This window comes from Salarias fasciatus, chromosome 19, assembly GCF_902148845.1.
Source record: "Salarias fasciatus chromosome 19, fSalaFa1.1, whole genome shotgun sequence".
Taxonomy (NCBI): Eukaryota; Metazoa; Chordata; class Actinopteri; order Blenniiformes; family Blenniidae; genus Salarias; species Salarias fasciatus.
In genome coordinates, this window is record NC_043763.1 from 17745375 (window position 1) to 17764544 (window position 19170).

General features: G+C 46.1%; 1 pseudogene; it reads right to left on the minus strand.

The window, feature by feature from the left end:
• Nucleotides 1-11475: 11475 nt before the first annotated feature.
• LOC115406903 (ATP-sensitive inward rectifier potassium channel 15-like) lies at nt 11476-12522 on the minus strand (annotated as a pseudogene).
• Nucleotides 12523-19170: the final 6648 nt, after the last annotated feature.

The following is a 19170-nucleotide window of genomic DNA, read 5'->3' on the forward strand; positions in this document are numbered from 1 at the left end:
GCCTACAGGCCACGGGTAAGAAAAGAGCATTCAGTTCTTACAAACACAATTACAAACACAACTTAGAAATGCTTTATCGATCTTTGAAGAAACGAGACCAGCACTCTTTTTTTGAGTGTCACATTTCTTCCAGACGACAGAATGCATATTTATCTCTCTGTTTTCCCTCTGCAGAAATGTGTGGATGAGGAAGTCCAGCTCCGGCCACAGGGTTTTGGTTTATGGGCACAGGGATGCCGTGGATGGACTCCAGCTGGCAACTCTAGTGAGATCTCCTCGATTTTTCTCTTTTTTTGTGATGAAATATTTTATTTTATTAGAAAAAACTGCATATAATAAGTTCCATGTATACGACGTGAAGAAAGGAAAGAGTCTAGGTGCTGATAGTCTAGGTCATGAGTAGAATTCCAGCAATTTGCCACCATTTTCTTTTCGATTTCTCTCCTTTGTTGAATCAGAAGATGAAAATTAGCTTCTAGCTATATCTGGTCTGTGCAATACCTTTATTGTGCAATATCCTTGTCAAATAAATAAATAGAACACATGCTTTAATTAGGGCTGTCAGTTTTAATCACATGAATTGAAATTATTATTTCTGTCTTTTTCTGTGATGTGCTGCTGCATCTGAATGGTGATAATGTGGCTTTTCCTTGATTGATGTCTTGCAGAATCAAGAGTTTCCCAGGCCGCCGGCCCCAAACCAGACCCTGTGGATGAAACCATCCACCTGTGCCCACAAGGTCTGGGATTATGGGCTCAGGGATGTCGAGGATGGTCTGTAGCTGGCGACTCTGGTAAGGTCTCCTCCTGAGCTTAGGAAACTCATCATGGAAGAAAAACCTTTTTTTTCTCTGAAATTGTGTCTAAAATCTATTTCTTCCTTGATTTCTCTCTTTTGATGAAGCAGAACACTTGCAGAGACGAACAGAGGCCAGAGCGACAGCAGTGATGGAGCGAAGCAGGGTGGAGCCAGGTGAGCTGACGTTGTTCAATACCAAACCTGCATGATGCAAACACACGTTTCAATTTGATTGTTTCCTCAAAATCAGAGCAGATCGGAGCAGCTTGACTTGCTGATTGTTATTTTAAACAGTGTGTAAAAAACCCTCAAACTCACTACTGTGACTCTACATTTTCTGTTGACAGGGAAAGTGGTTCAGCCAGAGGACCCCGTGGAGCCTGCAGAACCAGTGGTGCCACTGGATCTGGTAGAGCCCGTTCAACCGGTCCAGCCCGTTGAACTGGCGGAGTCCATTGACGGATGTCATGGACGGACTCTTGCTGGCGACTCTGGTAAGGTCTCCTCCTCGATTTGTCTCTTTTGTTGAATCAGAACACATGCTTTAATTAGGGCTGTCATAGGGCTGGACGATATGGCCAAACATTTTATCACGATATAGGTCTTAATTTTGGTCGATACAATATAATTCCGATATCGATATAAATAATACAAAAGCCTCAGAAAAACTGTTAAGAATCATGTACATAATGTACTACCTGTAAAACTAGAAATTATTAATCCAGGCAGCTCCTCCAGTATAAGATAATAATAATTAAAAAAAACTACAATAAATTAAATGTTTACCTTTCATTTAAGAAATATGAAATCACTGTCAAATAAACGTAAGTTTAACCTTTTTCAATATAAATAGCTTTAACTTTACACTTAAATACAGTTATGTTATTGTTATAGATTCAAACAAAGGTGCTTCAACCAAGAAGAAAAATAAAAGTGCTCAGAATTACTGCAATAAACAGAAAAAAAAAGTGAGCAACAACAAACATGAATATTACTGGGACAGGGAATTGAAATAACTTCCATACACTCACCTTTTCAATATTAATAGCTTTAACTTTTATACTACAACACAGTTTTTTTTATAGATTTAAAGAAAGGTTCTTCAACCAGGAAGAAAAATTAAAGTTCTCAGAAGTACAGAATTATTTAAGGTTGTAGTGATTATGGTGACACTGCAGTGAATCCCTGTACTGTTTTTTTTTCTTTTTTTTTGTGGAATTTGTCTTCACTGTTACAGCGTCTTGTAAATTGTAGACAGGCCCTGAATCCAGTAGCACTACCAGCTGCTCATAGAAATCAATATTGTTTCTGATGCTTGATACACACTTTTAATAGAAATGAGCTTGTAGCATATAGTCCACCTGACAACGGTGGGAAGGAGGCGCCATTTGTATGTTACTGACGTTTTGTGAAAGAGTTATTGAGACTGAAAGTCTGCATCTGTCAATATGCTGCCAACTTTACTGGACTGTTCAGTGAATGATATACCTAATTCGTGGCCACGATTTATTATTTCGTGGCCACAAACTAGTTTGTGGAAGCTTGTTCAGTCACGTTTAGATCACGAGTTCTCATTTTGGAACTCAAACTTACTGCGGTGGAGCTTAGCTTGTATCATGAGCTGAGGACGGCCAGCTGTGGTGTGAATGCTGAGTGCGTGATCACTCTCTTGTGGCGCTTTCTGTTGGGCTTGAATAGCAATTAATGATTGTGAAACGCATACTGTACTGCACTATATCGAAATATCGGAAATGTGTTTAAAACTCATATCACCGTTGTTGAATAAAAATATACCGCGGTATATTTTGCTATCGAAAATTTGTCCAGCCCGAGGCTGTAAGTTTTAATCGCATGAATTGAATATTAATTAATTTCTATCTTTTTTTTGTGATGTGCTGCTGCATCTGAACAGTGATAATGAGGCTTTTCCTTGATTGATCTCTTACAGAATCAGGAGTTTCCCAGGCCACCAGCCCCAAACCAGACCCTGTGGATGAAACCATCCACCTGTGCCCACAAGGTCTGGGGTTATGGGCGAAAGGATGTCGTGGGTGGACTGTAGCTGGCGACTCTGGTAAGGTCTCCTCCTGAGCTAAGGAAACTCATCATGGAAGAAAATCCTTTATTTTTCTCTCAAATTGTATGTAAAATCTATTTCTTCCTTTATTTCTCTCTTTTGTTGAATCAGAAAACGTGCAGAGACGAAGAGAGGCCAGAGGGACATCAGCGATGGAGCGAAACAGGGTGGAGCCAGGTGAGCTGACGTTGTTCAATACCAAACCTGCATGAGGCAAACACACGTTTCAATTTGATTGTTTCCTCAAAATCAGAGCAGATCAGAGCAGCTTGACTTGCTGATTGTTATTTTAAACAGTGTGTAAAAACCCCTCAAACTCACTGCTGTGACTCTACATTTTCTGTTGACAGGGAAAGTGGTTCAGCCAGAGGAGCCGGTGGAGCCTGCAGAACCAGTGGTGCCACTGGATCTGGTAGAGCCCGTTCAACCGGTCCAGCCCGTTGAACTGGCGGAGTCCATTGACGGATGTCATGGACGGACTCTTGCTGGCGACTCTGGTAAGGTCTCCTCCTCGATTTGTCTCTTTTGTTGAATCAGAACACATGCTTTAATTAGGGCTGTCATAGGGCTGGACAATATGGCCAAACATTTTATCACGATATAGGTCTTAATTTTGGTCGATACAATATAATTCCGATATCAATATAAATAATACAAAAGCCTCAGAAAAACTGTTAAGAATCATGTACATAATGTACTACCTGTAAAACTAGAAATTATTATCCAGGCAACTCCTCCAGTATAAGATAATAATAATTAAAAAAAACTACAATAAATTAAATGTTTACCTTTTATTTAAGAAATATGAAATCACTGTCAAATAAACGTAAGTTTAACCTTTTTCAATATAAATAGCTTTAACTTTACACTTAAATACAGTTATGTTATTGTTATAGATTCAAACAAAGGTGCTCCAACCAAGAAGAAAAATAAAAGTGCTCAGAATTACTGCAATAAACAGAAAAAGTGAGCAACAACAAACATGAATATTACTGGGACAGGGAATTGAAATAACTTCCATACACTCACCTTTTCAATATTAATAGCTTTAACTTTTATACTACAACACAGTTTTTTTTATAGATTTAAAGAAAGGTTCTTCAACCAGGAAGAAAAATTAAAGTTCTCAGAAGTACAGAATTATTTAAGGTTGTAGTGATTATGGTGACACTGCAGTGAATCCCTCTACTGTTTTTTTTTCTTTTTTTTGTGGAATTTGTCTTCACTGTTACAGCGTCTTGTAAATTGTAGACAGGCCCTGAATCCAGTAGCACTACCAGCTGCTCATAGAAATCAATATTGTTTCTGATGCTTGATACACACTTTTAATAGAAATGAGCTTGTAGCATATAGTCCACCTGACAACGGTGGGAAGGAGGCGCCATTTGTATGTTACTGACGTTTTGTGAAAGAGTTATTGAGACTGAAAGTCTGCATCTGTCAATATGCTGCCAACTTTACTGGACTGTTCAGTGAATGATATACCTAATTCGTGGCCACGATTTATTATTTCGTGGCCACAAACTAGTTTGTGGAAGCTTGTTCAGTCACGTTTACATCACGAGTTCTCATTTTGGAACTCAAACTTACTGCGGTGGAGCTTAGCTTGTATCATGAGCTGAGGAGGGCCAGCTGTGGTGTGAATGCTGAGTGCGTGATCACTCTCTTGTGGCGCTTTCTGTTGGGCTGGAATAGCAATTAATGATTGTGAAACGCATACTGTACTGCACTATATCGAAATATCGGAAATGTGTTTAAAACTCATATCACCGTTGTTGAATAAAAATATACCGCGGTATATTTTGCTATCGAAAATTTGTCCAGCCCGAGGCTGTAAGTTTTAATCGCATGAATTAATATTAATTAATTTCTATCTTTTTTTTGTGATGTGCTGCTGCATCTGAACAGTGATAATGAGGCTTTTCCTTGATTGATCTCTTACAGAATCAGGAGTTTCCCAGGCCACTAGCCCCAAACCAGACCCTGTGGATGAAACCATCCACCTGTGCCCACAAGGTCTGGGGTTATGGGCGAAAGGATGTCGTGGGTGGACTGTAGCTGGCGACTCTGGTAAGGTCTCCTCCTGAGCTAAGGAAACTCATCATGGAAGAAAATCCTTTATTTTTCTCTCAAATTGTATGTAAAATCTATTTCTTCCTTTATTTCTCTCTTTTGTTGAATCAGAAAACGTGCAGAGACGAAGAGAGGCCAGAGGGACATCAGCGATGGAGCGAAACAGGGTGGAGCCAGGTGAGCTGACGTTGTTCAATACCAAACCTGCATGAGGCAAACACACGTTTCAATTTGATTGTTTCCTCAAAATCAGAGCAGATCAGAGCAGCTTGACTTGCTGATTGTTATTTTAAACAGTGTGTAAAAACCCCTCAAACTCACTGCTGTGACTCTACATTTTCTGTTGACAGGGAAAGTGGTTCAGCCAGAGGACCCCGTGGAGCCTGCAGAACCAGTGGTGCCACTGGATCTGGTAGAGCCCGTTCAATCGGTCCAGCCCGTTGAACTGGTGGAGTCCATTGACGGATGTCATGGACGGACTCTTGCTGGCGACTCTGGTAAGGTCTCCTCCTCGATTTGTCTCTTTTGTTGAATCAGAACACATTCTTTCATTAGAGCTGTCAGTTTTAATCGCATGAATTGCAATAGTTTCTGTCTCTTTTTGTGATGTGCTGCTGCATCTGAATGGTGATAATGAGGCTTTTCCTTGATTGATCTTTTGCAGAATCAAGAGTTTCCCAGGCCGCCGTCCCCAAACCAAACCCTGTGGATGAAACCATCCACCTGCACCCACAGGGTCTGGGGTTATGGGCGAAAGGATGTCGTGGGTGGACTGCAGCTGGCGACTCTGGTAAGGTCTCCTCCTGAGCTCAGGAACCTCATCATGGAAGAAAAACCTTTATTTTTCTCTCACATTGTTTGTAAAATCTATTTCTTCCTTGTTTTCTCTCTTTTGTTAAATCAGAACACGTGCAGAGACAAAGGGAGGCCAGAGCGACATCAGCGATAGAGCGAAACAGGGTGGAGCCAGGTGAGCTGACGGTGTTCATACCAAACCTGCATGAGGCAAACACACATTTTAAATTGATTGTTTCCTCAAAATCAGAGCAGATCAGAGCAGCTTGATTTGCTGATTGTTATTTTAAACAGTGTATAAAAACCCCTCAAACTCACTGCTGTGACTCTACATTTTCTGTTGACAGGGAAAGTGGTTCAGCCTTTGAAGCCCGTGGAATCGGTGCAGCCATTGGTACAAGCACCACAGGTGGAGCCGGTGGAGCGGTTGGATCCTGTGGAACCAGTGGTGCCACTGGAGCCCATAGAGCCCGTTCAACCAGCAGAGCCTGTTGAACTGGCGGAGTCCATTGAACGGGTGGAGTCCGATGAAGGATGTCATGGATGGACTCCAGCTGGCGACTCTGGTAAGGTCTCCTCCTCGATTTGTCTCTTTTGTTGAATCAGAACACATGCTTTAATTAGGACTGTCAGTTTTAATCTCATTCATTGAAATTCATTAATTTCTCTCTTTTTTTGTGACGTGCTGCTGCATCTGAATGGTGATAATGAGGCTTTTCCTTGATTGATCTCTTGCAGAATCAGGAGTTTCCCAGGCTGCCGGCCCCAAACCAGACCCTGTGTATCAAACCATCCACCTGCGCCCACAAGGTATGGGGTTATGGGCGAAAGGATGTCGTGGGTGGACTGTAGCTGGCGACCCTGGTAAGGTCTCCTCCTGAGCTCAGGAAACTCATCATGAAAGAAAAGTGTGTTGTTTTCTCTCACATTGTATGTTAAATCTATTTCTTCCTTGTTTTCTCTCTTTTGTTGAATCAGAACACGTGCAGAGACAAAGGGAGGCCAGAGCGACATCAGCGATAGAGCGAAACAGGGTGGAGCCAGGTGAGCTGACGATGTTCATACCAAACCTGCATGAGGCAAACACACATTTTAAATTGATTGTTTCCTCAAAATCAGAGCAGATCAGAGCAGCTTGACTTGCTGATTGTTATTTTAAACAGTGTGTAAAAACCCCTCAAACTCACTGCTGTGACTCTACATTTTCTGTTGACAGGGAAAGTGGTTCAGCCAGAGAGGCCTGCCGAACCGGTGCAGCCATTGATACAAGCGCCACAGGTGGAGCCGGTGGAGCCGTTAGATCCTGCAGAACCAGTGGTGCCACTGGAGCCCATAGAGCCCGTTGAACTGGTGGAGCCATTGGAGAAAGTCGAACCGGTGGAGCCGGTAGAACCGGTGGAGAAAGTAGAGCCGGTGGAGCCGGTAGAACCGGTAGAGACAGTAGAGCTGGTGGCGACAGACGAGCCGGTGGAGACAGTAGAGCCGGTGGAGCCGGTAGAACCGGTAGAGACAGTAGAGCCGGTGGAGACAGTAGAACCGGTAGAGACAGTGGAGCCATTGCAGTCGGTAGAGCTGGTGGAGACAGTAGAGCCGGTGGAGCCGGTAGAGAAAGTAGAACCGGTGGAGACAGAAGAGCCGGTGGAGAGAGAAGAGCCGGTAGAGACAATAGAGCCGGTGGAGACAGAAGAGCCGGTGGAGAGAGAAGAGCCGGTCGAGACAATCGAGCCGGTGGAGACAGTAGAACCGGTGGAGACAGTAGAGCCGGTGGAGACAGAAGAGCCGGTGGAGAGAGAAGAGCCGGTAGAGACAATAGAGCCGGTGGAGACAGAAGAGCCGGTGGAGAGAGAAGAGCCGGTCGAGACAATCGAGCCGGTGGAGACAGTAGAACCGGTGGAGACAGTAGAGCCGGTGGAGACAGAAGAGCCGGTGGAGAGAGAAGAGCTGGTAGAGACAATAGAGCTGGTGGAGCCAGAAGAGCCGTTGGAGCCGGTAGAGAAAGTAGAACCGGTGGAGACAGAAGAGCCGGTGGAGAGAGAAGAGCCGGTGGAGCCGGTAGAGAAAGTAGAACCGGTGGAGACAGAAGAGCCGGTGGAGAGAGAAGAGCCGGTAGAGACAATAGAGCCGGTGGAGACAGTAGAACCGGTAGCGACAGTAGAGCCGGTGGAGACAGAAGAGCCGGTGGAGAGAGAAGAGCCGGTAGAGACAATAGAGCCGGTGGAGACAGTAGAACCGGTAGAGACAGTGGAGCCATTGCAGTCGGTAGAGCTGGTGGAGACAGTAAGAGCCGGTGGAGCCGGTAGAGAAAGTAGAACCGGTGGAGACAGAAGAGCCGGTGGAGAGAGAAGAGCCGGTAGAGACAATAGAGCCGGTGGAGACAGAAGAGCCGGTGGAGAGAGAAGAGCCGGTCGAGACAATCGAGCCGGTGGAGACAGTAGAACCGGTGGAGACAGTAGAGCCGGTGGAGACAGAAGAGCCGGTGGAGAGAGAAGAGCCGGTAGAGACAATAGAGCCGGTGGAGACAGAAGAGCCGGTGGAGAGAGAAGAGCCGGTCGAGACAATCGAGCCGGTGGAGACAGTAGAACCGGTGGAGACAGTAGAGCCGGTGGAGACAGAAGAGCCGGTGGAGAGAGAAGAGCTGGTAGAGACAATAGAGCTGGTGGAGCCAGAAGAGCCGTTGGAGCCGGTAGAGAAAGTAGAACCGGTGGAGACAGAAGAGCCGGTGGAGAGAGAAGAGCCGGTGGAGCCGGTAGAGAAAGTAGAACCGGTGGAGACAGAAGAGCCGGTGGAGAGAGAAGAGCCGGTAGAGACAATAGAGCCGGTGGAGACAGTAGAACCGGTAGCGACAGTAGAGCCGGTGGAGACAGAAGAGCCGGTGGAGAGAGAAGAGCCGGTAGAGACAATAGAGCCGGTGGAGACAGTAGAACCGGTAGAGACAGTAGAGCCGGTGGAGTCAGAAGAGCCGGTGGAGACAGAAGAGCCGGTGGAGAGAGAAGAGCCGGTGGAGACAATAAAGCTGGTGGAGACAGTAGAACCGGTAGAGACAGTAGAGCCGGTGGAGCCAGAAGAGCCGTTGGAGCCGGTGGAGAAAGTAGAACCGGTGGAGACAGGAGAGCCGGTAGAGACAGTAGAGCCGTTGGAGTCGGTAGAGCTGGTGGAGACAGTAGAACCGGTAGAGACAGTCGAGCTGGTGGAGACAGAAGAGACTGTGGACCTCGTGGAGCCGGTTAAAAAGTCAAGCCGATGGAGCTGGTGGAGGAAACTGTTCAGCTGCTGCAGCGGGAAGAGCCGGAAGAGCTGGAAAAAGTGATTTCTGTCCAGTTCGCTCAGCTGGACAGAAATTTGGAAATCGAAAGGAAACTGGGGACGGGGAAAAAGAAGACAGAGGGAAAGATGAAAAAATTCAGAACAAATGTAGGATAAAAAAGAAAAAAAGAGAGCAACATTCCAGGCATAATTCGGTAAAACCAAAACAAAAAAACGAGCTAATTTCTTGGCATTATTCAATGAAACCCCCCAAAAAAAGAAAAAAAAGGCACAAATAGGTTAAAAAAAGTGTCTTTTATTAAGGAACAACGACGCTGGAAAAGAAGAGGAATGGACTTTACGTCGCAATGGGTGTGTGTGTGTGGGTGTGTGGGTGTGTGAGGGTGTGTGTGTGTGGGGGTGTGTGTGTGTTTGTGCATTAAGGAAAAAGAATAAAAAAAAAGAACATTATAAATTGACCAAGACTGCAGGATATTTTGTCCACGGTTGTTGCTCATATTCTGCATATATGAGGGGGTACCCAAAAAAAAACGGAATTTGGTCAGAAAACAATAATAATAATGAGTTCCGACTTCTGGCCGTCAGATGTGCTGCAGGTAAGCCTCATGCACATCTGTGAGAAATCTGAGCTCCGAGAGTTACACTGACGCCTGTCAGGAGCTATTTATAGCAACAGAGTGCAGAGGCGGTCTGCGATTTTTTCCAAAATGGCGACATTGACGGTGAAGCAAGAGCAGCGCGTAAACATTAAATTCTGCTTTTTGCTGGGAAAAAACAGCAGCAGAAACACTCACCTTGTTGCAGCAAGCCTACAAGGATGATGCTCTGGGGAAGACTCAGGTCCATGAGTGGTTCGGGTGGTTTAAGAAGGACCAGATGTCCGCGCGTCAGGTGCGCTCAGCCATTAAAACAATGCTGAGCTGCTTTTCCGCTGTCCAGGGTATCGTCCACAGCGAATCTGTCCCTCCAGGTCAGACTGTAAATCAGGACTACTACATGGAAGTCCTCAGACGGCTCCGTGAGGATGTGAGGAGGAAGCGGTCCGCGTAGTGGCGGAGTGGAGCCGGTTGATCCACCACCACAGAGCGCCAGCAGACACGGCGCTGCGCCTCACGCAGTTCCTGGAGAAGAATGAGATGAATCTCCTCTCCCATCCGCCTTATTCGCCAGATGAAGCCTCGAGTGACTTTTTCTTGTTCCCCAAGTTGAAGAAGGAGCTGAAGGGACAGCGGTTTGCAGATGTGGAGGAGGTGACAGAAAAATCGCAGCCGGCAAAAAATGGCACAATTACGCGCGGGTCTGACGACGCATTTGTGAAGTGGGAGACACGACTGGAGTGCTGCATTAATGTGGATGGAGACTATTTTGAAGGCGACGGTGGTGTTTTATTTTGAAATGTCATAAATAAAAAGTTATAATCAAATTCCAGTTTTTTTTGGGTACACCCTCGTACAGTAGAGTTGTACAGTCTGACAGACAAAACCAAAAGCTTCCTGCACCCGTTCATTAATTACAGTGAGAATGTGTGTGTCGCTCCAGTCCATCAGAGCAAATATCGGATGTGTCGCTGCTGATAGAAAAGCAACAAAGAGAAGTTGTTCCATATCAAAAATAACAACAGAATTATGACTAAATGTAGTTTATTGTCTCTGACAGGAAAAGATCAGATATTGTTTGGATCAGAAACAGTCGTCTCCAGTTTGCTGGTCGCTCCACCATGTTTCCATAACAAACATGAAAGCCTGAACAGCTGAGCTGCTGGAGGAACGAGTTTTGTCCTTGAAGAGGCTTCTGCTTTTAATCTGTGCGAGTACAGAGCAAACCCATTCATTCAAAACCCCCTGCGTGATCAAGGAGCTTAAATCACTTCAGTTTCTTGAAAGGCAAGAAGCACAATCTGTATTGTGACATTTGGCAAATTCAGTCAACTTTTTATTCGTGTGTTTTTCAAGAGTCCACAAGCCAATTCACAGATACGAATGACTTATTGATTTCACATTTAATGATAGGATGATCAACATTCTGAAACAGGTACCAACTGAAATGACTGGATCAGACTGTAACTGGGTTTTTATTTCAAGGCAGAAAAAAACACAAATGCAGAGATTTAAATTTAAGACGTGAACTCTGGTGGATTAACTTAAACTTTTCTAATTCTCACACATTTTTGTGGTAAAGGTGTGTAAATTTTTGTGGTTTTTGCAATGATCAAAGTTGCTGAACACATGAAATACATTCCCTTTCACATCTATGTCTTCTTCTGCAGAGAAGCGTCCAACAGGATCCTATTCTGTGAACTCCACTGACGCTGTTTTGTAGTTTTATATCACTTTATCTTATAATTCCATTAAACAACAAATCACATTTCACTCGTCAAGCTGCTCCAAATTTCTCCTGTATTTTACATGTTTTCTATTCAGTCGCTTTGTTACCTAAAAAACATTTTATTGACTTCCTGGTAAACAGTTTACTTCTTCTTGTAGTCCTCCTCCAGTTTCAGCTTCTCCGTGTTGTTGCTGACGAACGCCGGGTTGTTGCTCGCCTGCACTTTGTCGAAGAACTTGAAGTCGGCCACGTAGCGGCCGCTGGGCGTGCTGAACAGCACCGGCTTGAACTCGTTGCCCCACAGGATCTCCTGCGGGACGTAGGAGGTGCCGCTCTGACACGTAACCGCCGTGGACTCCATGGTGGCGTTGAGGGTGACGAGCAGCTCGAAGTCGCGGGTGAGCAGGTTCTCCACTGTCAGGCCGGACAGGGGGCTGCGCTCGTCCAGGACGTGGTAGAAGGTGAGGGGCAGGATGAGGAACGGGCACTCGCCGCTGGAGTCCATGTGGAAGTCCACCGAGCTCTGGTGGATCTGCGTCTTCTAGCCCTCCTCTGTCTTGTTGGACTGGAACAGCTTCCCTGTCAGCTGGCGCTGGATGAGCAGGCTCTAACTCATGTTGGCCACCCTCAGCATCAGGCACAGCTGGCCCCGGCGCCGGCACACCATGGCCGACTGGCTGAACTTGATGGTCTCCACCCGCTTCTTGGGCCGCACCAGCTTGGCCAGGAAGGCGCCAGTGATGAAGATCTCGGCCAGGCCGTTGACGAAGATCTCGGCCAGGCCGGTGATGACGAGCTGGGCCACCAGGGTGAAGATGGCCAGCGGGCACTCCTCGGAGATGCAGCGGAAGCCGTAGCCGATGGCGGTCTGAGACTCCAGCGAGAAGAGGAAGGCCCCCGTCAGCGTCTCCGCGTTCAGAACGCAGGGCGTGTGGTTGGAGCTCAGGCCCGGCTCGAAGTCGCCGTTCCCCATGTCGATGAAGTCGAAGATGACCCCGAAGATGAACCAGGTCACGATGAAGGTGGAGGCGAACAGGGTGAGCTTGTAGCGCCACTTCATGTCCACCGCCGTGGTTCAGATGTCGTGCAGGTACAGCTTCACTGTGCCCTCCACGTTGTCGATGCGCACGTTGTTGTGGCCGTCCTTGTTGACGATCCTCCTCAGGACCGCCGACTTCCTGCCTGCCATGCTGCTCCCAGTCAGAGGAAGATGAATGAACGGAGGTTTGGCTTCGGCTTCAGCTACAGACGAGCTGACGGAGCAAGAAGAGGAGGAGGAGCGTTGGACCTTAGTTTGAATGATGCACACAAGCTTAAAATCTGAACAGGAATAGGTTTAGAATTCCTCACCAAGCTGTTGAATTTAATATGAAAGGCACGTCTCAGTTACAAAGCTACAAAGAAATAATGTTTCGATAAAATGCATTCAAGTAAATGTGAAGGTCACCATTTGGACAGTGTTTCCGTCTTTTAAACTGATCTCATGAGCTGGGTGTTACAGAGACGATCTCATCGAGGGTCTTCAGGAGGAGGTTCCTCCACCCTCAAACAGCTTGACCAACTCCACACCTGCTCTGTCTCGTGCCAAATAATCAAATGTTTTTCAGATGCTTTAATATTAGTGTTTATAATAACACTGAAGCATATTTTCTCCATTTAGTTTGTTTCCACTGCAATCACAGGGAATTCTGTTCTAAAATGTGTTTTTTAACAAAATGATCTTTTTTTTGATCCTGATCATTAATCAGTAATTAAATAACAAGAAGTTCTGACAGGAAAAGACGTCCTCCAACCCAGAGAGTTGAATTTTCCACTGATAATCTGATTTAATTACCGTTTTATCACACAGTAGTCTTTATTACTGTTATGTTGTTTGTTATTATGCCAAAATTGCACAATCAAGGAAGACCAAAGTGTATACTGACTGCAGTTCACCTTGAAACTAGGACTACCTTCAGATCTTCTGGAAATATGAAGAGTTGAATGAAGTTGTTGTATGAAAATACAGAATTGGTGGATTAAATTTTGCACAGAGCCGTCACGGCGTCCACATCCCGACAGGACAAAGTGACTCTTGACACAGCTCTCTTTCTGTGTCACAGACACATGAAGTCCAGGATGAGCAGACACTCAATGAAACACTGAGAAACAAAGTCAGAAAGCAGCAAGAAAACCAGCCAGAAAGGAATAATAATAATAATAATAATAATAATAATAATAATAATAATACATTTTATTTGTATAGCGCTTTTCAAGACACTCAAAGTCGCTTCACAATACAACAAGATAAATAAAACACAGCAGCATAAAATCAACAGAAGAAAAAAAAAAACATCAAAAGCAATTCTGAACAGGTGGGTTTTGAGTTCTTTCTTGAAGGTGGGGAGGTCGGAGCAGTCACGGAGAGGTTGGGGCAGTGAGTTCCAGAGGGTGGGGGCGGCGATGGAGAAGGCTCTGTCTCCCCAGGTTCGGAGCCTGGTCCTACACGGCAGGACAGCAGGTTGGAGTTGGAGGAGCGGAGGGAGCGAGATGGAGTGTGGAGGTGGAGCAGGTCTGTGAGGTATGGAGGGGCTAGATGATGGAGAGCTTTGAAGGTGATCAGGAGGAGTTTGAAGTGGAGCGCTGAGGGACGGGGAGCCAGTGGAGCTTGTGGAGGACAGGGGTGATGTGTTCACGGAAGCGGGTGTGGGTGAGGAGGCAGGGCAGCGGAGTTTTGAATGTACTGTAGTTTGAGGGTTTTGGATGGTGTACTGTAAAGAATGCTGTTGCAGCAGTCGATTCTGGAAGTGATGAAAGCATGGACTAAAGTTTCAGCAGCAGAGAAGGAGAGTGATGGGCGGAGTCGAGCTATGTTTTTGAGGTGGAAGAATGCAGTCCGGGTTATGTGTTTGATGTGGGGGTCAAATGATAGAGTGGGGTCGAGGAGAACACCGAGGTTGCGGATCAGCGGGGATGGAATGAGTGTAGAGTTATCAAAATTTAAGGTGAACTGTTGTGCAGATTTGGTGATGTTGTGAGGACCGATGATGATGATGTCTGTTTTGTCACTGTTTAGTTTTAGAAAGTTGTGATTCATCCATGTTTTGATGTCTGTGAGGCACTGGGTGAGGGTGGAGTGGATGTTGGGGTGTATGGATGTGGTGGAGATGTAAAGTTGTATGTCGTCAGCGTAGCAGTGGAAGCGGAGACCGTGACGACGGATGATGTTGCCGAGGGGGAGGATGTAGAGGATGAAGAGGAGAGGACCAAGCACCGAACCTTGGGGAACGCCCTGTGGCAGGGGGGCTATGGAGGAGGAGCAGCGGTTGATGTGGACGAACTGTTGACGATCGGAGAGGTATGACTGAAACCAGGACAGAGCGGAGCCGGTGATGTTGAGGGTGGATTTAAGGCGAGACAGGAGGATGGAGTGGCTGATGGTGTCGAAAGCTGCAGTGAGGTCCAGGAGGATGAGGATGTTAAGATGGCCAGAATCAGAAGAGAGGAGGAGATCATTAGTGATTTTTAATAGAGCTGTTTCAGTGCTGTGTTTTGAACGGAAGCCGGACTGGAAGGGTTCATATACCGTGTTGGCCCGAATATAAGACGATGTTTTTTTTCCAGAAATTGCATCCTCAAAAGTGGGGTCGTGTTATAATCGCGGACTTACGGTAGATGGTCAATACCCATCCGTGCCGCTAGATGGAGCCAAAGTATCACTGACCAGAGAGCGAGTGGAGCGATGAAATGAGATCAAATGATCTGATGAAAAATGGCGGATCATCTGGAACAAAGGGGCTCGAACGCTGGACAACTGAGCAAACAACAGAGGCGAAGTTATGATACCAACTTTAAACTGATGGTGATCAACGCAGCAGAGTCATCAACCAACTGCCAAGCCGCCAGGAGATCTGGTGTAGCAGAGTGCCTCGTTCTTATTGGAGAGCAAAGAAAAGCTTTCCGTGGTCCCAGGAGCGGACGCTTTATTTAGAATTGATAGAAGGGTGAGTGAATAAGTCTCTGAAAAACGGAAAGACGGAATGCCCACCACCAGAGCCTGATTCAGCTGAAGGCACTGTGAAGTTATTTACATCATTTATGCAGTTTTGACCCCTTCAGGCTTCTTATTTGTTGCTTATTGTTTCTTATTTTGAGAAAGAGAATATATTTTTTCATTGTATATCTCGTGAAATGTTATCTCAGTTGTGAGTTTTTGAGTTTATAATAATTGTATCATAATACGTTTTTTTTATAAGTGACCTTACTGTTTTCAGCATTTTTTTTTTCTTTCACAAAATGATCTTTTAAAAATAGGGGTCGCGTTATAATCGGAGTCGTCTTACATTCGGGCCAATACGGTAGACTGTTTGAGCTGAGGTGGGTTTGGAGTTGAGAAGCAATGACTCGTTGGAGGACTTTGGACAGAAAGGGAAGGTTGGAAATGGGCCGGAAGTTTGTAGGGTTGTCGGGGTCGAGACCAGGTTTTTTGAGAATGGGGGTGATGGCAGCCAGCTTGAGAGACTGTGGGACAGATCCGGATGAGAGTGAGGAGTTTTTGATTTGAGTGATGAGTGGAGAGATTATGGGAAGACAGGTTTTAATGAGTGAGGAGGGAATGGGATCCAGGGAGCATGCTGGAGTTTTATGCCAGATAAAATTTGTGTTAACTGAGCAGAGGAAATGGGTGAGAAGTGAGAGAACTGTGGACAGGAAGCAGGGGGAGGAGAGTCAGGTGGAGCAATGGGGGCGGCAGAGAGGTCAATGGAAATGTAAATGGTGTCAATTTTGGACTGAAAGAAAGACTGAAAACTATTGCATTTGTCAGTAGTGAATGAGGATGAAGTGTTATTACTGGGCTTGAGAAGTGTATTTATGGTAGTAAAGAGTGCTTTGGGGTTATTGGAGCCGGAGTGGATAAGGTTGGAGTAATAACAGGACCGAGCAGAGTTGAGTGCATCTTTGTATTGCTGAATGTATTCTGTGTAGATTTGTAAATGCACAGTAAGACCAGATTTTTTGCCCAGTCTCTCAAGCTGGCGCTTGCGGGATTTCATCTGATGGAGCTTGGGGGTGTACCAGGGGGCTGTGTGGGTGAAAGAGACTGTCTTTGTTTTGGTGGGGGCAAGTTCATCGAGGCAGGAGGAGAGAGTGTTGTTGTAATGAGAGACCAGATCAGAGGGGTTATCGGACGGTGGTGGAGGGGAGGTGGTCAGTTTGGTGGTGAGGAGGGCTGAAAGTGCAGGTGGATCGATGGATTTGAGGTTTCTGAAGGTTATTTCACGTTTTGTTTTGGGGGCTGTGAGGGGAATGTGTATGCTGAATGTGATGACTAAGTGACCCGATATGTTTAAGTTATGGCTGGAAAGGTTGTGTATAGTGGGACCAGTGGAGCAGATGAGATCGAGAATATGGCCGTGATTGTGTGTGGGAAAATTTACATACTGAGTGATATTGAAACAGGTGAGAAGGTCCAGGAATTCAGCAGCAGGTTTGGAGTTTGGATTGTTAATGTGAAAATTGAAGTCACCTTGCAGGAGGATGGATGAGGAGATGGCACTTAACTGGGTCAAAAAGTCTGAGTTCTGATAGGAAGGAGGTGTTGGGCTTTGGGGGACGGTAGATGACAGCAGTGACAAGTGGAGAGGGACCGGACAGTTTGAAGGTAGTGTGTTCGAAGGAGTGGGTGTGTGTGAGGGATATGGGAGTTAATTTAATGTCCTTATTGAAAATTACTGTGGTGCCGCCACCCCGTCCATCTGAATGGGGGTTGTCAATGTAGGTGAATCCAGGAGGTGTGGTCTGATTAAGTACAAAATAGTCCATGGGTTTGTGCCAGGTTTCAGTCAAACAGAGAAAATCCAGTTTATTGTCAGTGATGTATTCATTTAGAATGAGTCCCTTATTATTGAGTGAGCGGGTGTTGAGGAGGGACAAACTGAGGTGACGTGTGTTGGTTGTGTGCTGTGGGTCCCGTGGGAGAGGGCGGAGATTAGTCCGACTCACGTGTGGATTGTTGTGATGACGTAATGCGGAAGTGGCTGAACGCTGAGACCAGATGGAGGGAATGGCGTTTTCAGAGGCGATGTGGTGGGAGAATGAGCGCCCAGATCCCCAATGAGGAGGACGGGAGCTGCGGAGGAGTCCGAGGTGCTGGAGAGAGGCGGCGCAGGCCGGACGACGGCTGTTGTTGAGCCCACGGAGCGCAGAGGCGGAGTACTGCAACGGCGGCATGCTCCGAGTGGCAGATGCTGGCAGGGAGCTAGCAGTGTGTATCACTGCAAGGCTGTGGGAACAGCGGGGCACTCGTGCTACCACCGGACCGAACGCACCGGGATCGTTAGATCCTGGGCGGACAGTCAGTGGGACAGAGGCCAGACTGACGTGACAGCGAGGGACACCACTCCGGATGATAGAATACAGGACAGACACCGTCAGATGGAATAGCTGTGTGGAACAGAAACCGGACAGGAGCTGGTGGGACAGGAACCGGCGCGGGACAGGAGCAGAAGCGGGAAGCCAGTTGTTGGAAGTGATATATCCTGATGATCGTAAGAAGTCCTTATCCAAGTTTGTTGGGCATCAAAAACGAGGCAGATAGAGCGTGATCAGGAACCAGGGTAGAGATGACAGTGTTAAATTAGTGGCAACACAGACGGAGTGGCAGCCAACGCGCGCCAGCGTCCGCCATCTACAAAGAGGAAATCAGTTCAGCTGAAGAAGAGAAGAAGGTGTTTAAGTTTCAACATAACTGTAAAGAAATAAATAAAAGGAGCTCAAGTATCGACCGGTCTGGGCAGTAAAGGGAGAAAGAAAGAGTCTGGGTTATTGTCATTTGCCTCGTAAACCAGACCCACTCACTCCTCATCCACATTTGGATTTGGAGTTAAGCTTAGTTGGAGTAGTTGTTTGGAGTAGCTTAGCCCATTGAAACTTCTTGCAGGGGGTGTTGGTTACTCCTTTGACTGACAGCGCACTTCAGCCAATCATCTTTTCAAACAGGGCCGGGTCTACGCAGGGGCAAGAGCCCCCCCCCCCCCCCCCCCCCCCCCCCCCCCCGCCCCGAATGCACATTTGTGCCCCCCCATACACTTGATATGACACCCCTGAGACGAATGTCTGGCAACAGGTCTGACTAAAACTAAATTAATCATACTTGGGGACTGAACCTACAAACTCCTGATCCTTAGACACCTAAAAAATCATTAATTCTTCAACACCATCAATCGAAATTGTATAGTTACTCAAAAAGCAACAGGCCTGTTTTGGATTAAATGGTGGCACTGTGTGTCTAAAGAAAAGTGAAGTACAGAGCCAACTTCAGTGTGTTTCCCCCTGCAACAGCAGCCACACGAACAGGAATAACAGAGGGTGGCGTAGCCTTCCCCAGGGCAGCACTCTGTGTTACACGCACATAAACAAACTGTAGGTTCTGAAGCTTTATTTGACTCCGAGCTTTAACTCAGATGTGTCGGGTAAATAAATTGACACCCACTGATCTGCGGTTCTGTCAACTGTATGCCTGGAAGACAAGAGAGCTCGCTGTTTGTTTTCTGTCCGTGGAGATATTGCTTATATTGGCACAGCTGGTGGCGAGTGGCGCACAAATGAAGCCTTCAAAACTGCAGAATTAAAAAAGGAGAAGAAGAAGGAAAAAGAAAGCAATGACTTTTGTCTTTTTTCTTTTTTTTTTTTAAAGAATGCAGTTGTTCAAGGATTTGATGCAGGTCAAATATACGCCAGTGAAACTGAGAAACAAACAGCACCAGCTGAGACTGCAGGTGGTTCACATTTTCAATCTAAACAGTGTCTTGCAATGCTGTGTCCTGATCTGCTGATTTAAATAAAAAAAACAACAAAA